Source organism: Rhipicephalus microplus, chromosome X (genome assembly GCF_043290135.1).
Source record: "Rhipicephalus microplus isolate Deutch F79 chromosome X, USDA_Rmic, whole genome shotgun sequence".
NCBI classification, from domain to species: Eukaryota; Metazoa; Arthropoda; class Arachnida; order Ixodida; family Ixodidae; genus Rhipicephalus; species Rhipicephalus microplus.
In genome coordinates this window covers 81,778,071-81,802,678 of record NC_134710.1, presented here as the reverse complement: position 1 = coordinate 81,802,678, position 24,608 = coordinate 81,778,071, and the positions used below count along the sequence as shown (strand labels likewise).

The following is a 24,608-nucleotide window of genomic DNA, read 5'->3' as shown; positions in this document are numbered from 1 at the left end:
AACTTGTAAATTGGAAACGACTTGCGCATTTCCCGCTCATGATGTGAGCGGAAACCGGATTCCAGTACCGTTGCTTTAATATTATCGAAAGAATGACCAGGTATTGCTAGATGTTTCGATAGAGGGAGATTTGGAAGGGTTATGACATACGACTTATGATTATCAAATCGAGTTCTAAACGGTGTTTCTGTATGACCAAAATATTGTAGATTACAGATATCGCATTCGAGCATGTATACTACGTTGGAACTGTCACAATTCAGATTGCCCTTGATTGTTAACTGAAAGCCAGTGGATGAACTGGTGACAGTTTGCGTAGTTACCATGTACGCACACACCTTGCACCACGACTTCTCACAAGGAGCGAACAGCCATTTTGTTAGTTTAGGCGATGAAAGAATATCACGGAGGTTACGTGCACGTCTGTACACGACTCTCGGTGGTTCTGCGAATACATTTTAAGGCGCTTGCTTTGAATTAATATGTTATGGTGTCGCTTCAAAATCGCGCTGGCGTTTGGAGCTGACGTTGAATGGGTGAGCACAAGGTTAACCTGGGATGTACACAACGCCTTGGGGTCAGCGCAGAACAGGTCAATTCAGTTTAGTTTGTCAGCGCGTTTTATGGCGTCATCAATTATTCTCCGTGGATATTTACGTTGAATGAGCGAACGTTTTAGATTCTGGCAATTCGAAAGGAAACCTTCGTGGTTGGAACATATTCTTTTTAACCTATGAGCTTGGCTGTACGGTATCCCTGTTTTGCAATGTCGGACGTGACTGCTATAGAAATAGAGCAGTTGATGCCTATCAGTCGGTTTGCGAAAGAGATTTGCGGAGAGCCGTCCTTCGCTAGCTGTGACGGTAACGTCAAAAAAGTTTATCGTTGTTCATGAGTAATTATTGGTGAAGGTGATGGCGGGGTGGGCATTGTTGAAATTCTTAATGAAGCTTAAAAGACTTGCTTCGCCATGTGGCCAAATCAAGAAGATGTCATCGATGAAGTGTTTGTAGAAGCATGGCTTCAAAGGAGAATTCTCTATGAAGTTAGCTTCCAACAGGCCCGTAAAGATATTCGCGTAGTTAGGACTTACTCCAGTGCCCATAGATGTCCCGTTTGTTTGAGCGTAGTGCAAGGTATTGAATTCGAAGTTGTTTAGTTCTAAGATGAGCTTCATGAGAGTACCAATGGTTTCACCATCAACTGGCTTGTCAAAGCAACAATCATCTTAAGCCTTGATGAGAGCGCAAATGCCATTGTTGTGTGAAGTGTTTGTGTGCAAGGACGAGACGTCAAGTTTTACCAGAAAGCTATCGTCAGGAACACCTATGTCTAAAATGTCTTTCAAGAAGTGATTTGTGTCCTTTATAAATGACGAGAAAGTAGGTGGGATCCTGTATATGAGGCTATCGACAAACCTGGATAAGTATTCACTTACTGTTCCTATGCCAGACATGAGGGGGCGTCCGGGGTTATTTACTTTATGTATCTTGGGCAGAAGATAAAATCTACCTGCAACAGGGCTGAGTGGAACGAGTGACCGGGCTATCGTTTTATAGATCTTTTCATTTTTTACAAGTTGTTCGAGTGCGTCCTGCAATTCGACCTTGTAGTCGTTTGTAGGATCGGTAGGGAGTGGTCTGTAGAAGTTTCGATCTGAGAGCTGCCTCTAAGCTTCACTTATATAGTCACATTGATTAATAATGACAATAGCGCCACCTTTGTCTGCCGGCTTGATTATGATGTCGGGGTTATTTGCTAGCTCTCGAGTGCCCTTTTTTCTGTTGTTGATAGGTTATGTCAATGGGGAGAACGAGTTTTGTAAGAATCTATGACATCTTGTTGTACAGCCTTAACATATAGGTCTAAGCACCTATCACGTTGGGGTGGTGGGGTCCAGTGTCTCTGCTGAGGGAGTAGCAGCCCGCTTCTGTGGTCACTAAAGTGATCGTAAAAATATTCTTTAAGGCGCATATTTCCGGCGAAGTTGTGAAGGTCCTTAATGAGCTAAAACTCATTGAACCCACCGTTTGCTGGACAAAAACTAAGGCCCTTCGATAAACAACCTATCTGCGTGACTGAAAGCTTTGCTGAAGAAATATTTATTACATTGTCTGGCAATGCTTTTTTATCGGCTGGATTTGCTCGAATATCATGGCTTGAGGAGGGGAGCATGTTGTCACGCATGTACTTGTTTTGTTTGATTGCATTTAGTTTCGCAAGCTTATTTGGCTGGTAAGCTACTAATTGATCAGACTCCGGTGCGGATATCTGCGAAAGCAGAATCCTTTCTCTCTGAAACAGTTGTTTAGCGCGTGATTTGTTATGGTCTATAACAATACGCGTCAAATTTAGCGAAGCACTTTGTAAAACTTGTTGCCATCTCGCCTTGTGGTGAGAAAACAGCTCGGAAGTAGCTGCGTTTAGTCGCAGTTGTAACCCTTTGGGCACTTTGGACGAAGTTAGGTATGTTGATAACGTTGACGCACGGAGCTCAGCGCGAATTCTTTTGTCTACTAGTTTTCTAGCTTGCAAAAATGTTTCAGAGTGTGTACAAAAGGCAGCTTTACCAGTCAAAGGTGCAGGAAGTCACTTGGTCCCGGTGTCCCGGTCAGCATTTCTCCTAGATGGGTAGCGACGGCCAAGGTTCGGAGAAGTCTGCGTCACACAGTCGTTGACGACATAAGAAGTGTTCCGAGGGGAGCACATCACGTCGGCATCACGTGAAGCGTTTATCAGTGGGGACTGGCTTGTAGAAATGTCCAATGTCCGTGTCGGGTACTGCGAAGCCTCACTGGACGTGAAATCGCGCCATGGTAAGGATGCGATTCTGGTGTGCTTGAAGCAAAGTTGGCGAAGATGGGCGGTAATAAGGGCAACGCCTTCAACACTGGGATGCAATCCAACAGCTGCCAACACACGAAAAGGAGGCAGCCATTCAAAGCCGTGGTCGACGTAAAAGACTTTTCGCGACTGACGGCAGTTGTCTCGAAGTGGGTGGTCGAAGAAGCAGGCTTCGCTATTGCACCGACGGATAAAATCGTGATTGCAGCTACCATGGTGGTGGTTGATGCTTCGAGGAGGTATAAGTGCGGCGTAGACTCTAGTTATCTGAGGCAAGACATTTGCGACTTGATCCAGCAATAGCCGATACGGAGTAAAGGCAATACTCGCCTTCCCGAGCGCCATGTCGTTTGTCCCAACGTGGAGCACAAGGGTTTTGGTAGTTGTGGGCACAAGGTCAAGAATTCCTTGTAAATTGGTGATTCGTGCCCGGGCTGGGAAATGAAGGCCGGGGTTACTTCGCAGGATGGATTGAAGTGTTCATGGACGTACTTCAACTGCGAGTCGCCAGAAGATATGTTATGTTAGAAGATATGAATTTTCAGAAGATATGTTTCGACGTAGTCGTTGCAGGAGCCATAGTGGTTTGAATAGACGTAGCGAAGAAGGAAGCGCACTGGCTCCGGATTAACACCATAACACCATAATATATTAAATCAAAGCAAGCGCCTTAAAAATGTATTCGCAGAACCACCGAGAGTCGTGTACAGACGTGCACGTAACCTCCGTGATATTCTTTTTTTAAGCTCGCTGCCCGTAAACAAAATGGCTGCGCTCCTTGTGGGAACTCGCGGTGCAAGGTGTGTGCGCACATGGTAACTAAGCAAACTGTCACCAGTTCATCCACTGGCTTTCAGTCAACAATTAGGGGCAACCTAAATTGTGACAGTTCCAACGTAGTATACATGCTCGAATGCGATGTCTGTAGTCTACAATATATTGGTCATACAGAAACACCGTTTAGAACTCGGTTTAATAATCACAAGTCGCATGTTAAAAGCCTTCCAAATCTGCCTCTATCGAAACATCTAGCAATACCTGGTCATTCTTTCGACAATAATAAAGCAACGGTACTGGAATAAGGTTTCCGCTCACATCATGAGCGGGAAATGCGCGAGTCGTTTCTAATCTACAAGTTCGGTACACTAAAATCTGGAATAAACTAACGCGCAGGCACACTCGCTAATCTACCTTGCACGACTTAAGGTGTCTCATACCCTTCCGAGATTTCTAGTTCATTTTTCTGTTATTTTACTTCTTATTTTTCTTTTCGGCAGAACCATCCTTGTTCTCTGCTTAAAAAAACTCAGTTTACCTGGTTATCTTTAGTATGTATACCGCTCCCTCATACGCTTCAATCTGCACGCATGGTTGTCATATTGCTTTCCACACCATGCGTCATATTTATATTTGAAATCTCTTTCACTCGTACTGTATTCGCTATAACGATAAAAGGTGACCGCTGTGTCCATGTTACTTTACGCATTGCATCTTCACATTAAATGTATTTTGCCTTTTTGTATAATCACGTCGAGCCACTTCCGATTGCTATTTCGCATGTCCCAAAACATTTTAGAAATGTATATAATGTCTACGAAAGCTGCATTACATGTTACACTGAAGAAGGCTGGCCCACCAGCCGAAACGTATGTGATTAATAAAAGTGTTTCCTGGTACGTCGTGGTTTCTCGCTTCCGTATACATACATATATATATATATATATATATATATATATATATATATATATATATATATATATATATATAAGGGCTCGTTTTTCCGTGTTTTGACACAATAATAATGAGATCTAACAGACAGTAATGCCAAGGAGTGTACAGGAGAAGTCATTAGAATCAATGGATTGTAAATAAGAAGAAAGAAAAGTGGGTGAAAAAATAACCAGCCGTGAGCAGAAATCGAACCTACGACCTTCGAATAACGCTTTCGATGGTCTAACCACTGAGCTATCACAGCGGCCTTCCCTCCATCCACATTTTTGGGTTTATATGGGAATTTAGGAGTAGGAGTCTCAGTCAGCGCCATCTATAAGCCAAGCGACGAGTGTGAAACACTCCTTTATGCACATGTGTGGCCGTCACGTAGCACGCGAACTTATTACGAGCGGGCAGCTGATTAATAGTCTCTCGTATACAACCTAGCTAATACTCCTACTTCTAAATTCACATATAAACCCAAAAAAGTGGATGGAGGGAAGGCCGCTGTGATAGCTCAGTGGTTAGAACATCGAACGCGTTATTCGAAGGTCGTAGGTTTGATTCCTGCTCACGGCTGGTTATTTATCACCCACTTTTCTTTCTTCTTATTTACATTCCATTGGTTCTTATAAATTCCCCTGTACATTCCTTGGCATTACTGTCTGTTAGATCTCATCATATATATATATATATATATATATATATATATATATATATATATATATATATGTAAAGTTGCACTCACAGATATCCCTTACAATTGTCCTATCTTTCAAAGCCTCCTACTTTTAAAATGAACAGGTATGTCGTGCTAAATATATGCCGCATACGAAGCAAAGAAAGTTAAAAAAGGCATGATAAAGCATGAGAGAGGCACCCTCGCGAGTGCCCCACTGCAGTTTACTTGCGACGAAAATATCGGGGACCCCGGCGAGCACTGCACACAGGCTGTGGGTGCTACGAGTGAGGTCGCTCACTTTTCAGGCTTTTGTTTACTTGCAAAATGGCAGTGAAAGAGAGGAGAAAACACGCGCACGCAAATGTATGCGCACGCACGCATGGAAACGCGCGTGCACGCACACACACACAAACAAAAGGCAGCATGATGACTTAAACTTTTCTGGCGCCATTTTTCGCGTCTAGGTCTGCCAATGATTAACCAAAGAATGCCTTTGCGCACAAGAAGCCATAAATGCAAGAAGCGATAACTTTTTGTCATATTAAAGTTCTTTTAGACACTCGAATCTTCCAAGCCACACTGTGCCGCAGAAGGTCTTCCACGTTTCAGTAATGGCAGAGACTGGTTCATCAATGCATAGGTAATTGCAGAGACTGGTTGATGAATGACGACTTTCGCGTGGTTGCGGCAGAGCCCTAACGGATAAACATGAGAAAAAAGAGCAGGTGAGGTGGCCGGTGGCGATAAACGTGTCATTTTGACCCATTGTGGACAGTCTTATCATAGCCACCTGCAGATATCTGCGCGTCTATACATGTTTAAACCGCAGGGTGTGATGGCGGTACAAGTGCGCCATGCTGTAGTTCAAAAGTTCCCGGCCGCCGCAATGGGGAGGCCGCTTGCATGTTGCTTGAAAAATGCCGCCTTCATCATGTTGAAGGATACCCGCTGCAATCGAGCCGGATCCAGGGTGAAGGATGCATAAAAATGCACAAATAATAGCATAAATTAAACTACAAAAGGCCCCGCAAACGACGGTGAAAGCCGAGTTAGCGAAGTGCTGCACGAAACTAGCCAGTATTATTGGTTCTATGTGGCGGTACCATATTTCAGAGGAATGGCAAGAGTTCATTGTGAACGTGGTTCAATTCACTTTCGACCAAGCGGGCCTTACTTAAATACAAAAAGTCCAACTTGTCTGAGGAGGCGTTGTTAGCCCTCTATAACGAAAATGCACAAAAAAAAGAAAATGCGGCTTGTTCGCTGAGCGCACATTTCAAGGGGGAGTTCATATACAATGAATTCGACTGTATACATGTATAAATTTCCAAACTAGGGCGCTTGAACAGGAAAACGTTTAAAGCATTTGAGAAACAGCATTTCCAGGAAATTGAACAGTAAAAAGAGTACTCATTTCCAAAAAAAAGTTAAATGTGAAGCATACGTGGTGTCTTGAAAAAAAGATAGAGACAGGCTTATTGACAGTATTTTCATTTTAAAGCTGTTTGAAAATGCCCATCCGATACACTGAGCAGTAGCTTGGCAGTAAGAAACAACTCTGTTCGATCATGCCATGTGTTGTTGAGTTAGCTCATAGAAAGCGTGATAACATATGGGACTGCAGATACGTACTAATTTTGAGATTAAAAGGGCCAAATAGGTTACTTTGCCTAAATCAGCACTCATTCTTATAATGCCAGCCTCAAAATATTGTATTTGAAATGAATTACAATATTAAATGAGCAGATACAGTTGAACTCCGCTACAAGAAACGCCGCTTCAACGAAATTTCCGCTACAATGAAAAATTCCTGGTTCCCCGTCAGCAGTCCATAGGAGTCAATGCATAAGTATTGTCGCCACAACGAACACTTTTTTTCTGCCATCCCGCTTCAACGAAATTTCACGATGCAAATCCAGACTCGGATATTTATTTTTATACAGTAACATAGTCTTTCATTGATTTATGCATTTTAAGAACTTGAAAAAACATCGACGAAGTCTAAAACACCTGTTGGTATCACGAAAACCGTCGCCATTCAGCAAGCATGGGTGCGGCCATTGCTCGATTACGATGGCAATGAGACTGCCCTGCTTTTGCCACTAGCTTGCTTTGGAGCCACAGACGATCTGAAGCTGAAGCTTAATCGCTCAGTTCATAGTTTTATTTCGCGCAGCTGTGTGGAACGATGCCTTTTTTGAAGCCAATGCGTATCATTTCGTTTGTGCTAGGTCACTGTGGTAACTAATCAGAGCAGCTGTTCGTCCGCATTATCGACAAAATCAGTTAGCCGAGAGTGGTGGATGAAAAGAATGGCATAGAATGAGGAAAAAGTCACCGCTCCATGATACCCTGCCTCCATCTCAACGTTGTTGGATGCACTTTGACGGCAGACAGCTGCTGGTGTTAACGCGTTAATTCAGCTGTTTGGTTCATTCACAAGCAGTTGTAGGCCTTGTTTAGGTGTGCTTTTCACCATGGCCTCGCTATGCATGGGTGAGAATCTCGTCGTGACGCTGCTTGGAAAGAATAGGAAGCAGTGGACACTTTTTGAATTTTGAGAATAAACGTTCCTTCGTTTTGCTAGCTCAGATCAGCTAAATTTTTTCGACTTCACTCCAACGAAATTTTCGCTTCAACGAAATTTTTTCCGCACCCCGTCAGTTTCGTTGTAGCAGGGTTCGACTGTATAGGTATTGACCTATGCCTTCGCTCAGGAACTGTTTGAGAAGATTATATACCTCTTTCACAAGAACTATTTCGAAGAGTTCCGACTTCTATCATCATTATCAGCCTGACTACGTCCACTGCAGGACAAAGGCCTCTCCCATGTTCCGCCAGTCAACTCAGTCCTGTGCTTGCTGCTGCCAATTTATACCCGCAAACTTTTTAATCTGATCTGCCCACCTAACCTTCTGTCTCCCCCTAACCCGCTTGCCTTCTCAGGGAATCCAGTTAGTTACCCTTAATGACCAGCGGTTATCATGTCTATGCGCTACATGGCCAGCCCATGTCCATTTCTTCTTCTTGATTTTCACTATGACACCCTTAATCTCCGTTTGTTCCCTTATCCACTCTGCTCCCTTCTTGTCTTTTAAGGTAACACCTACCATTTTTCTTTCCATTGCTCGCTGCATCGTCCTAAATTTAAGCTGAACCCTTTTGTAATTCTCCAGGTTTCTGCTTCCAAGCTAAGTACCGGCAAGATGCAGCTGTTATATACGTTCCTCTTGAGAGATAGTGGCAATCTAACTGTCATAATTTGAGAGTGCTTGCCAAATGTGCTTCAGCCCATTCTTATTATTCCAGTTACTTTGATCTCGTGGTTCGGCTCCGCGGTTATTACATGCCCTAAGTAGACATAGTATTTTACAACTTCAAGTGCACAATTGCCTATCTCGAAGCGCTGCTCTCTTATGAGGTTGTTGAAAGTTACTTTCGTTTTCTTCAGGTAAATTTTAAGACCAACCTTTCTGCTCTCTTTGTATAACTCCGTAATCTTGAGTTGCAATTCGTCCCCCGAGTTACTCAGCAATGCAATGTCAGCGGCGAAGCGCAGGTTACAAAGGTACTTTACATTAAATGTTTTCACTAACCGTTCACAGTCTAGGCCTCTGAAAACCTCCTGTAAGCACGCGGTGAATAGCATTGGGGAGATTGTATCCCCCTGCCTTACATCCTTCTTGATTGGTATTCTGTTGCTTTCTTTATGAAGCAATATGGTAGCAGTTGATCCCCTGTAATTTTCTTCCAGGATGCTTATATATACTTCATTGACGCCCTGATTCCGCAATGTCTGCATGACTGCTGATATTTCTACTTAATCAAACGCCTTCTCGTAATCTATCAAGGCTATATATAGTGGTCGGCTATATTTTGAGCCTTTCTATATTACCTGATCGAGAGTATGAATGTGGTTGATTGTTGAGTAGCCTGTTCGAAATCCTGCTTTTTCCTTTGGTTTACTGAATTCTAATGTTTTCTTAACTGTGTTAGCAATTACCTTTGTGAATAGCTTGTAAACTACAGAGAGCAGGCTGATCAGCCTGTAATTCTTCAAGCCCTCGTCATCTTCTTTCTTATGTATTAAGATGATGTTAGCATTTTTCCAAAACTCTAATAATCTTCCCGTCAGTAGGCCCCTCGTAAACAGGTTGGCTAGTTTTTCTAACACAATCTGTCCTCCATTTTTCAGCAGATCAGATGTTACCTGGTCCTCACCAGCAGCTTTACCTCTTTGCATGCTCTCCAAGGCTCTTCTGACTTCGTCTATCATCTATCACTGTCTCTAATTTTCGACATATAAATCATGTTGGTTACCATTGAATATTCAGAAGAATTGAACAATAAACTAGAGGGAATATGGGATTTTCTCAATCTGAATTACGGTGAAATAGCAGACATTTACTCGTATGTTGAAAGTTTGAATGTTTGCTTCTCCTACAGTAAAAAAGTTTGCAAATAATATGTGATTTGTGAAAAGAAACCTTGATTATACCTGTTGACGTATGCTACGCTTTCTTCTTGTTTCATCAACACACTTTATTCTCTGTATATTCCTTCTGCCAGCTTCAGTGGTAGGCTAGTGAAAATGCTAATTTCACCTGTAACATGTGAAATAGGAATAGGGAAATTTTTACCTAAGTCAAGGCCCAACCACATTATGAGAGACGCTGTGTGTTCAGCCACTATACAATCTCTTTTTGAACAACTGCTTGCCATGCCGCATGTACCAGCAGACCATAGGCTGTGGTCTCGACATTAGATGCATCATAAATGTAGGGAAGTCGAGGGTGCAGGTATGGTTTATTTTTTTCAATCACCACTGAAGGTGCAGGCACTTCGGTGCGAGACCAGGTATGGTTTATTGTTTTCAATCACTACTGAAGGTGCAGGCAGTTCGGTGTGAGACCAGTACCTCATGCCACCTGAAAATGACAACATCTGTACTTCAGACACAAAATTATGAAAGGAATACATGGCTACTCCAACATTTATGTGCTTCAGTACGAAAACTGATTACCAGCGCCTCCTCTATTTTTTTCAGTGCCCAAACGAACACTCTCTTCTGGCAGTCAAGCGCGCGCTCCTCCTCCATTCACCACTGCCGCATGATGGCGCTGCGCGAGTACACTACAGGATGCTGGCGCTGAACTGCCACGCGAATTAGGAAGCTAGCAAATTCGTCTTTTCATGCGAGTTAATTTGCAGTCGTGCTTCTTGACGGCTTCACAGATGCAGGGAGGATGAAAAACCGGGCTATGTACGTCAAGCTGGGCTACCGGTTCAATATATACGTTCGAGTTTTATAGCATTCGCATTTTATTTTATTTTTCAAGCTATTGAAAGCCTATTATTTGCATGCCTCAGTATATACTAATACTGCTGTATACCAGTCTGCATAATTGACAAAAAAAGACATTGTCTTCTTTTGTTCAATTCTTATTAGTTAAAAGTCTCGCCGGTCCTGTTATGAATTCACTTGAGACGACTTGTTTTGTTTTGTTTGTTTGTTTGTTTGTTTGTTTGTTTGTTTATAGTCTGGAATCCATGGCACATGTCCACTCTGGGCGATCGGCCAAGAAAATATATAGTATCTGTAGTGGAGCATACGCACCAACGCGTATGCGCTTTTGGAAGATAACGGAGAGCCCCGTGCTCTGCTTGCGCGAGAGTGTGTGCCGCTTTTGCCAGATTTGCCGTACGCCCATTTTCCGTCACGAGCTCGTTGCGACTTCTCTGCTCGAATAAACGCCATCACATTTGGTGGAGGCTGCTGAGATCCAAAAGCAGACCTGGAGCTCCACTCTCGCAAGTTGCCCGAGAGAATACCGCGAAACATGACTGACGCAGTCGCCAACCAGCCCGTCCCAGCCAAGCCAGCACCATCGGCTGCCCCGTCTACCTGTCCCGGCGCTACTCGCCAACGCCATATTGCGTGCCCACAAGTGGAAAACTTGCTTCTGTTACCTAGATGGCATCGTAGTCTTTTCAGCTGATTTCCCGACACATCTTCGTCGTCTCCACAAGATTCTGACGTGTCTAACTTTTGCAGGCCTACAACTTAACACCAAGAAGTGCCACTTCGCAGCCAGAAAACTAGCCATCTTGGGACACGTTATCACAAGAGACGTTGTTCTTCCGGATCCCGATAAGCTTCGAGCTGTCGCCGACTTCCCAATGCCCACATCACTGAAAGCCCTAAGAAGTTTCATTGGTCTTTGCTCTTACTTTCGTCGCTTCGTGCGCGACTTCGCGTCCATCATCGCACCTCTGACTAGTCTGTTTTCCAACAGCAAAGGTATATCTGCATGGTCACCTGCATGTGACGACGCATTTCACCAGCTGCGTCGCCTGCTGACCTCACCACCTATTCTTCGCCGCTACGACCCCACTGCTGCCACAGAAATTCACACTGATGTAAGTGGCGTTGGTCTTGGCGCAGTTTTGGTACACCGAAAAGGCACCCAAACCTAATACGTAGTCGCTTATGCAAGTCACGCTCTCACGAAGGCTGAATTGAATTACTCCGTGACAGAGAAGGAGTGTTTGGCCATAATCTGGGCGCTTGCGAAGTTTTGCCCGTACCTTTATTGCCGTCCTTTCGACGTGGTCACAGACCACCACTCTCTATGTTGGCTGTCCACCTTGAAAGACCCGTCCGGACGTCTGGGGCATTGGGCACTTCGATTGCAGGAATACGACATCCATGTCGTATATCGTTCCGGTCGCAAGCATGCGGACGCCGATGCACTTTCCCGATCGCCATTAACACCAGATGTGGCTTCTCTGTCCCCCCTTTTTACCACCTTGTCACCACTCGACACCACTGACATGCTTTCGGAGCAGCGTAAAGACACATACCTTACCTTGTTAGTCGACTACCTTACCGATCCGTCTGCTGTCCTTTCCACGAGAGCGCTACGCCGGCAAGCAGCCCACTTTTCCTTATGAGACAACATTCTGTACCGCCGCAACTACATGCCTGGTGGTCACAAGTGGCTCCTTGCTGTCCCAACTCATATGCGCTCTGACATCTGCATGAATTTCCATGCAGATCCCCAAAGTGGTCACGTAGGTGTCCTGAAAACCTACGAAAGGCTGCGCCAACGATACTACTGGCGAGAAATGTATCGCTTTGTGCAGAATTACGTTCAGTCTTGCACCACTTGCCAACAGAACAAGACACCTTCGCGGCACCCTACTGGCATGTTACAGCCGCTCCCGTGCCCGGCTCGCCCATTCGAGCGCGTAGTTATTGATCTCTATGGCCCCCTCCCATATAGTAGCTCTGGAAACCAGTGGATTATTGTCGGCGTCGATCATCTGACACGCTACGCTGAGACTCTAGTGCTACCGGCAGCGACCGCCCACGAAGTTGCACTCTTCATTCTCCGCAGCTTCATTCTACGCCATGGTGCTCCGCGGGAATTACTCAGTGATAGGGGTCGAGTGTTCCTGTCGGAGGTCATCAAAGCTATCCTCGCTGAATGCAACATCATCCACCGGAAATCTACCGCATACCATCCACAGACGAATGGTCTCACTGAGCGGTTCACCCGCACACTTGACGACATGCTGAGGATGTACACCTCCTCCGACCACACTAACTGGGTTGCTGTAATGCCTTATGTTACCTTCGCTTATAACACCGCGACGCAAGCGACTACCGGTTTTTTCCCGTTCTTTCTATTGTACGGCCGCGAACCCTCCCACCCACTCGACAGTATACTCCCGTACCACCCTGATGCATTTGAGTGCCCCCGCTTTCGGAAGTCGCCAGATACGCTGAAGACTGCCGTTAGTTCGCTCGGTCTCTGACAAGTGAGGCTCAAGGTCTACAAAAGACTCGACACGACGACGCTCACCACATAGCTCCTACGTTTCGTGCTGGCTCCCTTGTGTGGCTTTGGGTGCCCCCGCACGTTCCTGGCATGTCTTCAAAACTTCTGGCCTGGTACCATGGTATGGTACCATAGTACCAGGCCAGAAGACAGTGACACGGTACCGGGGCAGAAGACCGGGCCAGAAGACAATGACACGGTACCATGCCATGGTACCATGGTACCGTGTCATTGACGCGACCTCGCCGGTGAATTACATCATCGAGCCACTAACACAATCACCAGATTTGCGCTGTCGAGGACGCGAGACCGTACACGTCGACCGTCTCAAGCCCTACTACGAGCCCCTCATTGTGCCTACTCCCTGAGTTGTCAGGATAGCTACCCTTAACCCCGGGGGTATTGTAGTGGAGCATACGCACCAACGCGTATGCGCCTTCGGAAGATAACGAAAAGCCCCGTGCTCTGCTTGCGCAAGAGCTTGTGCCGCCTTTGCCAGACTTGCCGTACGCCCATTTTCCGTCGCGACCTAGTTGCGACTTCTCTGCTCCAATAAATGTCATCACATATCCTATAAGCGATAACCGCACTATTCCTTACAAAAAAAAGTAAAGACGTAGATGAAAGACAGTATCAAAAGAAAAAAAAAACAAAGATTGAGAGAGTATAAGATAAAATAATCACTAATCTAATACATGTACCTTCATTTTGGGAGACGACCAGACAGCTGAGTGTGCCAAACAAGATTAATTTGTGATGTATGTCTCATATTTATTGACATTTCAAAATTACTTCGCAACTCTTCTTTTTTTTGAGTATTTGTTAAAGGAGGCCCTATCTTAAAATACGTTTAGTGTCTCGAACGAAATTGCAAATTGCATTAAATACATCTCTGTGGCTATTTCCCAAAACGGAAGCTCCAAAATATAGAACAGTTTCTGTGGTTAAACTTAAACCTAGCTTTGCAAACAGAATAGCTAGAAGTCTTTTCATTATTACTGCATAGTTACGACATGAGACAAAATAGTCTTCAATAGTTTCCGATTCTTCGCAGAACGGACAAAGAGGGGAGAGTGTCAGACCAGAACTTTGTAAATAAAATTTAATATGAGAACACGGAAGCGGAATTCGGAGATGATAACTTCAAGATTTTTCAATATCCTTCACTGAGATTTCTATGGAAGTTTGGGATAACTGAAAAGCAAAAACTATCCTCGTTTTTTTCCGATTCAATGCACTAAATGTTTCCTATTTCCCTCCAGGATATTTCTGCACCCAACATAATTTTCTTACTTCCTCAAGGATTGGAGACAAAGCTAGCTTTCTGCCCCTCAGCTGGTTATGCACTGCCCTCATGATCGGCCCATTTCGACCAAGCGAAGATGTTATAGGACGCCATCAAGTTATGTGACCTTCCGATAGTTCACAAAAATTTGTGAAATGTGATGTCATATGATGACGTTTTCACGTAATGATGATTGCTTGCATCACTCGTGTTCACGCTGCCGACGCGAGAAGACGCAGGACGCCGCCGGCGATCGGTTTTCACTTTTGGTGAGACGCTTAAAGCTATCACATTAATGTACTGTATGGTTGTAGCTCCGTGAAACTGCAGCTTCTGCTGGGGTTCGGGGGAGCGTGCACACCTGCAGTAATCAGGCAGAAAAATCGGTCTCATGATAAATCTTCGTACTACACTCTGATATGTAGCCGTCATTTAAACCCGTATATTTTATACATTATGAGTAGTGACGCCTGAAGACTACACGTCACAATCGGCAACATGGCAATTAGAATCACTAACCGGGAGCGCGCTGCATCCAAACCGTCAACAAATTTCTTTATCAGTAGCAACGCTGGCTCACGATCACTGCTGTGTACAACGCTAACATTACGCCCCTAAGCTGAATGGTATCCCATGGGCACCACACAGCCATTTGGCCTCTACTCTGCTCCCTACCAAATTTAGATGCCAGAGGGAAGCAGAAAGAAACAGAGCTGAGCAGCCAATCCGTCAACGAATACACCGACAAGCTCAAGCAACTGACCACACGCCGCATTGTTCATGCCCGTCATCTTGGCTCCAGTTGAGAGTCGGCATTAGAATTCAGACTTTAACAGTACCTATTCGAAACACAGGCAACGATTGCAGAAATCCCGCCGCATATAGAGCTGTTCTTGTCCATTTCATGATGACTTGATTATTTAAGCTCTCAAACGGTGAAATCACCTGCCATAGTTGCTCATTTTCAAACACTTGTTTTTTTTCGGTGGCAACAAGTCAGGCTTTTCGAAGGGAACGGATGATAACGTGTATCCCTGGAAGCAGTCTAGTGACATTTTCTGCTATTTAGTGCATGAACTCTAAGCTTGTGCATGATGTGCTACGCCACTAGAGAGTAGCAAGCATTGGGGAACATTAGGCACCTAAGCTGTTAGTATTAGCTCTTGGCAAAGGCTTTTCTCAAAAATCTACATTCAGTTAGTCAAAAAAGCAACTCTTAGTCTAGCGAATGCCATGGTGACAAAACAATCTTCAGTGGATTACTTGCATGAGCTATCTGGAATCGGCTTAGCTAGCAGACGGTGCCCGAGCGCCTCAATCAAGTATTCGCGAACGACTCAAGCCTTTGAAATGAGCTGAGTGCCTAGAACGCTTCCCGATTCTCGCTTCCAAGTTTCCTTACACCTAAAACAATGCGATTAGATACGAAAAATGAGCCGTGTAGCAGCTTCGAATGCAGCCACGACATTCGTCTGTGCGAGAGACGACGCAGCGGCATCTGTACTCTAGTTGCGGCGCCTGGCGGCGAAACGCTGCACGAGCACCGATGGCCGCTTCCCAATGAAATTGGCTCCTTCCCCCGGGCACTGAAAAACTGAAGGAGGCGCTTCTAATGACTGAGTATCAGCAATAAACTAATATGTTTTTTTACAGAAGCGCAAGTACATTTCAGCATGAACACTATTGTACCACAGACGTCAGATAATGTTATTATGATGATTGGGTCAGGCTTAGGGATTACTACCCTCTATTGGCTTTGCTGAAATCGGCAAAATTACGAATTGGAAACCCAAACTGTATCTCTCTCGTGCGTGCACACACAGCTGCAACAAGAAAAGCCTAATTTACCACCAAAATTCATAGTAGGCCCAACTGAGTTTTTTTTTGTTTTGGACTATTTGATTGCCTAATGCTATCAAAATCCAAGACAATAGTAAATGTCACAGAACGAGCGCTAAAAAAAGAGCGCGCCGCCAAATTCTTGCGACAACGGGCGGGACAAACGCCGCGAGGTCAAAAGAAAAAAAAAAGCAAACGTCCAAGGCTCCCCGGGCGCGCGCTCTCCCCGCGGAAGCGTGGCGTCGCAGACGAACCTCCTCACCCCGCATCGGCGGCCCAGCAAGCCCGCGATTTTTCTAGAACGAACGGGGCGGGGTCATACCGAGTTGAATCATCCTCCGGGGAGGGCAGTCGAACCGTCTCGCACCTCTCCCCAGCTTTCGCTGCGCATCGCGCCGACGAAATGAGGAGAACTTTCTGGAAGGTGGCGCGGAACGTATTTAATCGAGCAGCCGAGACGAGAAAGCAGGAGGAGACGGAAGTGAGCGCCAGAGCGCGTAGAGATATCGCCGTGTAGTCGGCGAAGGTTTTTGGTCCGTAGGGACGAAGCCGGAGATGAAGAGGATTTCCACCTGAGGGGTGACGACTCGGGCTACCGGCAAGAGTGTGTGTTTACCGCTATCGAGCGAAGACGCGGGGCAACAGCTGCGTGTGTGAAGCCGACGTGTTCCGGCGAAGAAGTTGAAGTTGGAAGAGTGGCCAATTGAAGACGGGAGGTTTCCTGGAAGAGAAACTTCGAGAGCTGCGGAACGACAACAACGCTGGACTTTGAGTGAGTGATTCTCGGAAGAGTATCATCTAGACTTTGGTTCCAAGAACTTTGGACTGAATAGGTTTTCTATCTCTTTAGTCGTTAAGTGTCTTGGTTGTTCAATGCATGCGACTGCATTGTAGTGCGTATTGTTGTCCGTGTCCGTTGTTTCAAGTGTGGCTGATTGTATTGTGTAGTACGTTGATTGATTGGTTTGATTGGTGACACATTGTATGCAACTATTGTGGAGTGTGCATTTTTGTGTATTGTTTTCGATCTGCCATTATTGAGAATATAATTTGTTTGTCTATCAACTCTCGGCTCTGACTTGTTCTTTGGGCCACAGCCGGCGTCTGCTGGCGCGCCAATAAAGACCACTCCTAAATTGTCCACGCTTTCGTGGTGCGGTTCGGAGGGCCGATACTTCGACTCTTAGAATTAGCCCGGCGATCGCCTCCCTAATTAACGGGACAGGTGTGACAATTAATCTGGCGTCCGCGAAACAGGACCTTTTGGTGCACAGTGTGTCCAAAGTGGTGAGAAAGAGCCTCGAGTTGCTGATAGTGCTATCGGAACGATTTTGTGTGTTGTTCAGTGTTCTCGTTAACGAGTGTAGGGGAGTGTTCCGATAGACTGATTTAGGCAGATACTTTTTGCACGCGGCAAGGTTTTAGTTGCGAGTTGCGAGACACAATGGATCTCGAAAAGTTAGTTGCTCTTGGTGAAAAGATGGGTCTTTCTGGCGCCGAACTACGGAAGTGGGTCACCCAGAAGGAAAAAGAAGAAAAAGAGAGAGCCAAAGAAGAAAAAGCAGCCGAGCTGGAAAAAGAGAGGTTGGCGGTCGAAAGAGCCAAAGCGGAAAAAGAAGCTGAGGTGGAGAGAGAGAGGTTGGCAGCTGAGAGGGCCAAGGAAGAAAAAGCAGCTGAGTTGGAGAGAGACAGGTTGGCAGCTGCGAGAGAGAAAGAAGAAAGAGAGCAACAATTGAAGTTAGCGCTGGAGAAAGAAAAGCTGGCCGCTGAGAGGGCGAGAGAAGAAAGAGAGGCAAAGGAGCGACAGCTGAAAGAAGAAAGAGAGCAGCAATTGAAGTTGGAGCTGGAGAGAGAGAAGTTGGCAGCCGAAAGGGCGAGATAAGAAAGAGAAGCGAGGGAGCGCCAGCTGAAAGAAGAAAGAGAAGCGGAGATGGCTGAAAGGGAACGGCAGCGGCAGCACGAAATTGAACTCGAGCGGCTCCGTTTGCAACAGCGAAGCGAAACTCCCGTCCAAGCTAGAGTTGAAAGCAGCGAACGGGAAGATCACGGCTTCCGCTTGAACCCAAGCAAGCTGCTCGTAGCGTTTGATGAAAGGAAGGACGACCTTGACGCGTACCTTCACCGATTTGAGACGATTGCGAAGAGCCAGAATTGGCCGGAACACCAATGGGCAACTGCTTTGAGTACTTGCTTGAGCGGTGAAGCGCTCAGTGTGTACGGCAGGCTGACGCCGACCGATGCAGCCAACTATGCAAAGGTGAAAGCTGCTTTGTTGAAGCGATTTAGATTCACTGTGGAAGGATTCCGGGACAGATTTCGGACAGGAAAGCCAGCTGATGGTGAGACGGCTACGCAGTATGCCGCCCGACTTTGTCATTATTTCGACAGATGGATTGAACTTTCAGGGACAGCGCAGGAGTACGATGAACTTAGAGAGCTCCTAATTAGAGAACAATTTCTTACTAGTTGCCACCCAAGCCTGTCGTTGTATTTGAAAGGGAGGAAGGCTGAGTCACTTGAAGGAATGCTTGAATTGGCTGATCAATTCTTGGAAGCGCAAGGTGGAACTAATTTGGCCAAGGTCAAGAAGGATTGTCCCGATGATTCGAAGAAATTGGCTCCCGAAGAAAAGAAGCGTGCACAAGAGATCATTCCGCGATGTTTTCTGTGCAACCGAGTGGGTCATCGCGCGAAAAACTGTCGAACGATCTTTACGAGCCCTATGGTTGTAAAATGTTTCAAGTGTGGTCAGACTGGGCACAAAGCAGATGCATGTCGGAACGGAGTGAGTCAAACTCACCAGGTATCCTGTGTGCAAGCAGCACCGAAATCTGATAATAATGCCGTCACTGATGGATTCGTAGAGTTGAAGAATGGGGAGAAAATTCCTATTGTGGGGGCGGTAATGTCAAAACAGCCAACCGGTGTTACGAAGGGAATGCCAACGCTTCCTGGAAAGATTGCAGGCAAGAAGATTACGGTTCTAAGAGACACCGGTAGCTCCACGGTTATCGTGAGGAGAAATTTGGTACGGGAAAGACAGTTGACAGGCAGAACGAAACCGGTTTGCCTAATTGACCGTACGGTCCGGATGCTTCCCGAAGCAGAAATTGAGGTTGAAACCCCGTACTTCAGCGGGAAGGTTACTGCGTTATGCATGACGACCCCCCTGTATGACCTTGTCATCGGAAACATCGACGGGGCGCGAGGGCCAAGTGATCCAGAATGTTTGGGAGAAGACCCGAAGATAGAGCCCTCGCCAACCCAGCGGCCGTGAGATACAGTGGAGGAGCATCCCGTGACGGATATCACTCGAGCCCAAGGTGAAGCTGCGGCGCAAGAGACAGCGAAGGAGAAGACGATCGTGTCGAATCAGTTCACGGGCCGAGCAACCGGACTTACGTCGGCACGACCTCAACCGACCGACAGTGTAAAGGAGACGGAGTTGGCCAGCCGGGAAAAATGTAGAGGCATGATCAAGCGGGTAAATAAACAGACAGGACCCGTCGAATGTAATGACGTGTTAACGGTGTCGGAAGAGACAACGATGGCTGAGACGACGCCTCAGATATCGTCGTTGGAATGGGCTCGCCGAAAAAGAACGTGGAAGCACAAGAAGAGATCAAGCGAGCACCGCAAAAAGGGGCGCAAGCGCTGCTCGAAGTACTCAGGATAAGTGCTGAGGTCGAATCTTAATGTGCATGGGCAGTGCTGAGTGCCATATGTTGTGTTAATGTTGTGTTATCCTGTGTCACAAGTGTCGAAGTGTTGTGCTGTGATGTGATGTATAGTATTGTACCATTGTTGTAATGGGAGAACTTTGTACATTTGTATTATTGGGAATGTGTGGTGGAGTGTTGTACCCATGTGCCTGTGGTTATATTTCATGTGTTGTGGAATTGAACTACAATGTAAGATTGTATTGAGTGATATATTGTGAATGTGACGTGTCACGAGCGATGGATTGTGTTACAGTCTGTGAGAATGTGTGGTGACTGTTCGCGCTCGTTTGTGTGGTTTTGAATATTATGAGATAATATTCTTAAAGTGGGGGGCAGTGTCACAGAACGAGCGCTAAAAAAGAGCGCGCCGCCAAATTCCTGCGACAACGGGCGGGACAAACGCCGCGAGGTCAAAAGAAAAAAAAAAAGCAAACGTCCAAGGCTCCCCGGGCGCGCGCTCTCCCCGCGGAAGCGTGGCGTCGCAGACGAACCTCTTCACCCCGCATCGGCGGCCCAGCAAGCCCGCGATTTTTCTAGAACGAACGGGGCGGGGTCATACCGAGTTGAATCATCCTCCGGGGAGGGCAGTCGAACCGTCTCGCACCTCTCCCCAGCTTTCGCTGCGCATCGCGCCGACGAAATGAGGAGAACTTTCTGGAAGGTGGCGCGGAACGTATTTAATCGAGCAGCCGAGACGAGAAAGCAGGAGGAGACGGAAGTGAGCGCCAGAGCGCGTAGAGATTGCGCCGTGTAGTCGGCGAAGGTTTTGGTCCGTAGGGACGAAGCCGGAGATGAAGAGGATTTCCACCTGAGGGGTGACGACTCGGGCTACCGGCAAGAGTGTGTGTTTACCGCTATCGAGCGAAGACGCGGGGCAACAGCTGCGTGTGTGAAGCCGACGTGTTCCGGCGAAGAAGTTGAAGTTGGAAGAGTGGCCAATTGAAGACGGGAGGTTTCCTGGAAGAGAAACTTCGAGAGCTGCGGAACGACAACAACGCTGGACTTTGAGTGAGTGATTCTCGGAAGAGTATCATCTAGACTTTGGTTCCAAGAACTTTGGACTGAATAGGTTTTCTATCTCTTTAGTCGTTAAGTGTCTTGGTTGTTCAATGCATGCGACTGCATTGTAGTGCGTATTGTTGTCCGTGTCCGTTGTTTCAAGTGTGGCTGATTGTATTGTGTAGTACGTTGATTGATTGGTTTGATTGGTGACACATTGTATGCAACTATTGTGGAGTGTGCATTTTTGTGTATTGTTTTCGATCTGCCATTATTGAGAATATAATTTGTTTGTCTATCAACTCTCGGCTCTGACTTGTTCTTTGGGCCACAGCCGGCGTCTGCTGGCGCGCCAATAAGGACCACTCCTAAATTGTCCACGCTTTCGTGGTGCGGTTCGGAGGGCCGATACTTCGACTCTTAGAATTAGCCCGGCGATCGCCTCCCTAATTAACGGGACAGGTGTGACAGTAAAGCAAGTGCACATAAATAAGCAACTGTGCACGCTGGAAATCATGCACACACAGAGCTTCTGAGCTGACAACCGGGGGTAAAATGTGGGTTGTGGAATGAGTGCAGAATGCTTCATTACTTGTGTGATGGATGCCATACAAGTGATGGCCTCACTTGTATGGATGTAGCCAACTGGGATTTCACAGGGGACTGTGAGTGCTCAGGCATCCAAAATAAACACTATAGTGGGTAAGGCAAAGGTCAGTTATATGACCCCATAAATTCCTTGGAGAGTTGGTACGACTTCTGAAGGTATATGAGCACCAATAAAAAAGAAAGGACACATATGTGGGCAGCAAAAGGGCTCTCTCAGTCTTTCTCATCTGTAAATCTGTGCTTTTCTAATCATTGGCACTCGTGTAACTTCAAATTTCTTAGATCTATTCTGCTCTGAAGTGTCACCGTTGATATCAGAGTAAAAGCTGCTTAATTGACCAACATCTCTCACTTAAAGATTGACACTTCCAAGTTCGACCTCAGTGAGGGCTTGTTGCACACTTTCTCAGACCGCAATCACATTATTGTGTAGAACTGAAACCCACGATTCATAAAACCTTATGTTTGTTTCACATGTGCATATCATCACTTCTGCATTCCACATGAAGCATAACTAACACAGAGAAAAAAACAACTTGATACAAACATTTTATGCACCAACACTCTTTGTTTACGTACTTATTTTTTATAATCATATTTTTAAATGCAAGAATACCTAGACACTGTCACAACTTTTTTTAAGCAAGAAAAACACATGGGTGTATTCTCATCCGCTAGATAAACTTCAGAGAAATAAGTTAGTTGGAGCACCTTTCATTGGAAGGCAGAATTTGTTATCACATACACATTTGGCCTGTGAATGCAATATTGTGTAATAATGCAGTCGACTCTCGTTAATTCCAGCTCGAAGGGACCTCTGAATTTTGTTTGAACTATCAAGAAGTGTGAATTATGAGAAGTTCTCGAATAGCTGACTCTGGATAAGAGATAAACAGTATGATTACGCATTATTTTAAAACAATAAAATTTTTCGGTGTTTTTAAGCCCTAACGACATGCAGTGAACAGAAAAAAGAGGTGTAAATTTCACAACTATATTGGCCATTTACAGCTGATCAGACCTTTTAATAAATCGTTCATCGCCAATTGCTCCGTTGCTATAGCTACGTGCCTTCAGTGCAAAGTTCTCTATACCAGTTGAGAAGACATACCATGCGTGTCTGTGCTTCGTTTCAAACAGTTGTTCACTTGCAAAGCCTTGTTCCTTGAAGGCCTCAGGTGCTCATTTTTCATTTTTAGAATGTTACGATTTTATAAGCACACAAATTTGAAATAGTAGTGGGAAAGCAGCTGATATTTTCTGGTATGGACCTGCAAAAAAGTATGAATATACCGATTGATGGAGTTTGAATTAAGAGGTTTTCAAATACATTGAAGAATAGAAGGCCAACCAAACAATTGAATTTTGTTTGAATTGACCAAAAAGTATGAATTATTGGAGTTTGAATTATCGTGATTCTGCTGTATATAAAAGCACTTCTTAAGCGTGGTAATTAAGTACATAGCTGCCAGTATGAGCACAATATTACTGATTTATATTTTTTCTTGTCTAATGGTTGCCATCTGTACTCAATTTCTTTCTGGCGTTCAACTAAAGGCTATAGAGGCAGAAATAGGCAGCTTGCTTGAACAGCACCAGTAACATGCACATACTTGTCTCCCTACTCTTTTCATCGAGGAGGTTGAAGGCCATGTTCCCTTCAGCACTGTTGACCAAAATGAGCGCATATGCTACAATGGCCAATTCGGAGGGGTCCTCCAACGTCTGGATGAGGTGCAGAATGCGCTCCAGGTGCATCCACAGCTCCACAGAACGCGTGCATCCACAGCTCGGGGCTGCAGCGCCCCGAGCTGTGGATGCACGCGTTCCGAACTCCTGCATGGCATCGGTCACGCAGCGCCATTGTTGTGAGTTCTTTGTCATAAAGACGTAAACTGTGTGTATTTTACTAAATATTTTGCAAACATAAGCCACACTCAATATATTGACCCCTTTGATACAACCTAAAGAGAAAATTAATTAAGTTGACCTGCATAATGAAAGAATCTTTTTGAAGCCTAATCCCAACAGGTTCAATAAGTTAGAAATTCCAAAATGAAATATGAGTGGCTAACCTCCCTTAAAGGCCAACTTCGGCGATGCTTTAACCATGTCAAGATAATGGTGCTTTTATGTTCCTTACACACTTTTCTCACGCACCCAATAACTGAAATGCTCAAAAATGCGAAAATATTTTTCATTACCGAAAAACAGCAATACCTAAACCGAAAACCAACTGAGTGCGCTTCTACGTGTGACCTAAAGATTTGCCTGATGCTGCCAGAACCTGCCTGATTGCACATAATCCCCGCCAGAGAGAACTACCTGTCCACGCCGTCCGCGGCGATCGGCTAAAACGCTCCCGCTGTTATAGTGAATATATGACAAATCGTGTGTGGCTGACAACGCAACACCACTTGGCACCTTTCGCACGCCCGCCAACACGAAAAAGGAAATCGCATGCTCAACCAAGGAAGCGCCGGCCAAACCGATACAATTCATAGCAGAGAAGCAGGCGCTGCGGTAGCACATCGGTTCGTCGCTTCTGCCAAGCAAAACTCAACGTCACACACACAATGTTGCCACTAATTCTGGCAAACAAGGTGAGCGTTTCAAGGCAACCTATGAAATGCATTTGAAAAGAATCTGTGAAATTCTCAAGCCTGCAATTTGGTATGGATGGTAAAAACGTGCAAATTAACGTACCCAGTGAACTTCATTGAGATCCACCGACGTCGAAAAATCGCCGGAGTTGGCCTCAAAAGAGGCCCTGCAACACCCTTTCAAGTAATCATTACATGACAACACTCAAGCAGTTGACCACCTCATAATTCTCTTGCAGGAAAATTTTCCAAATCTGTCAAATATAAGCAGAGTTACAGGTATCTTCTTTTACCTCTTGTTTACAGTAAACATGACCTACACTGTAGTTAAAATCAGTCAGAAACTGAATTTAAAAAGTGCTGAAAATTTTGCAATAGTACAATAGCTGTCGTTCAAACAAGATATTTTTTTGAGAAATTGATGTCTCAGTGATGCACTATCATTAAAATTTTGGAACAATGTTTTCA

General features: G+C 45.4%; 1 pseudogene; it reads right to left on the bottom strand.

Moving 5' to 3' along the window:
* The window catches only part of LOC142775051 (CD109 antigen-like), a 58,297-nt pseudogene that overhangs the window by 21,620 nt on the left and 12,069 nt on the right, over nucleotides 1-24,608 (bottom strand).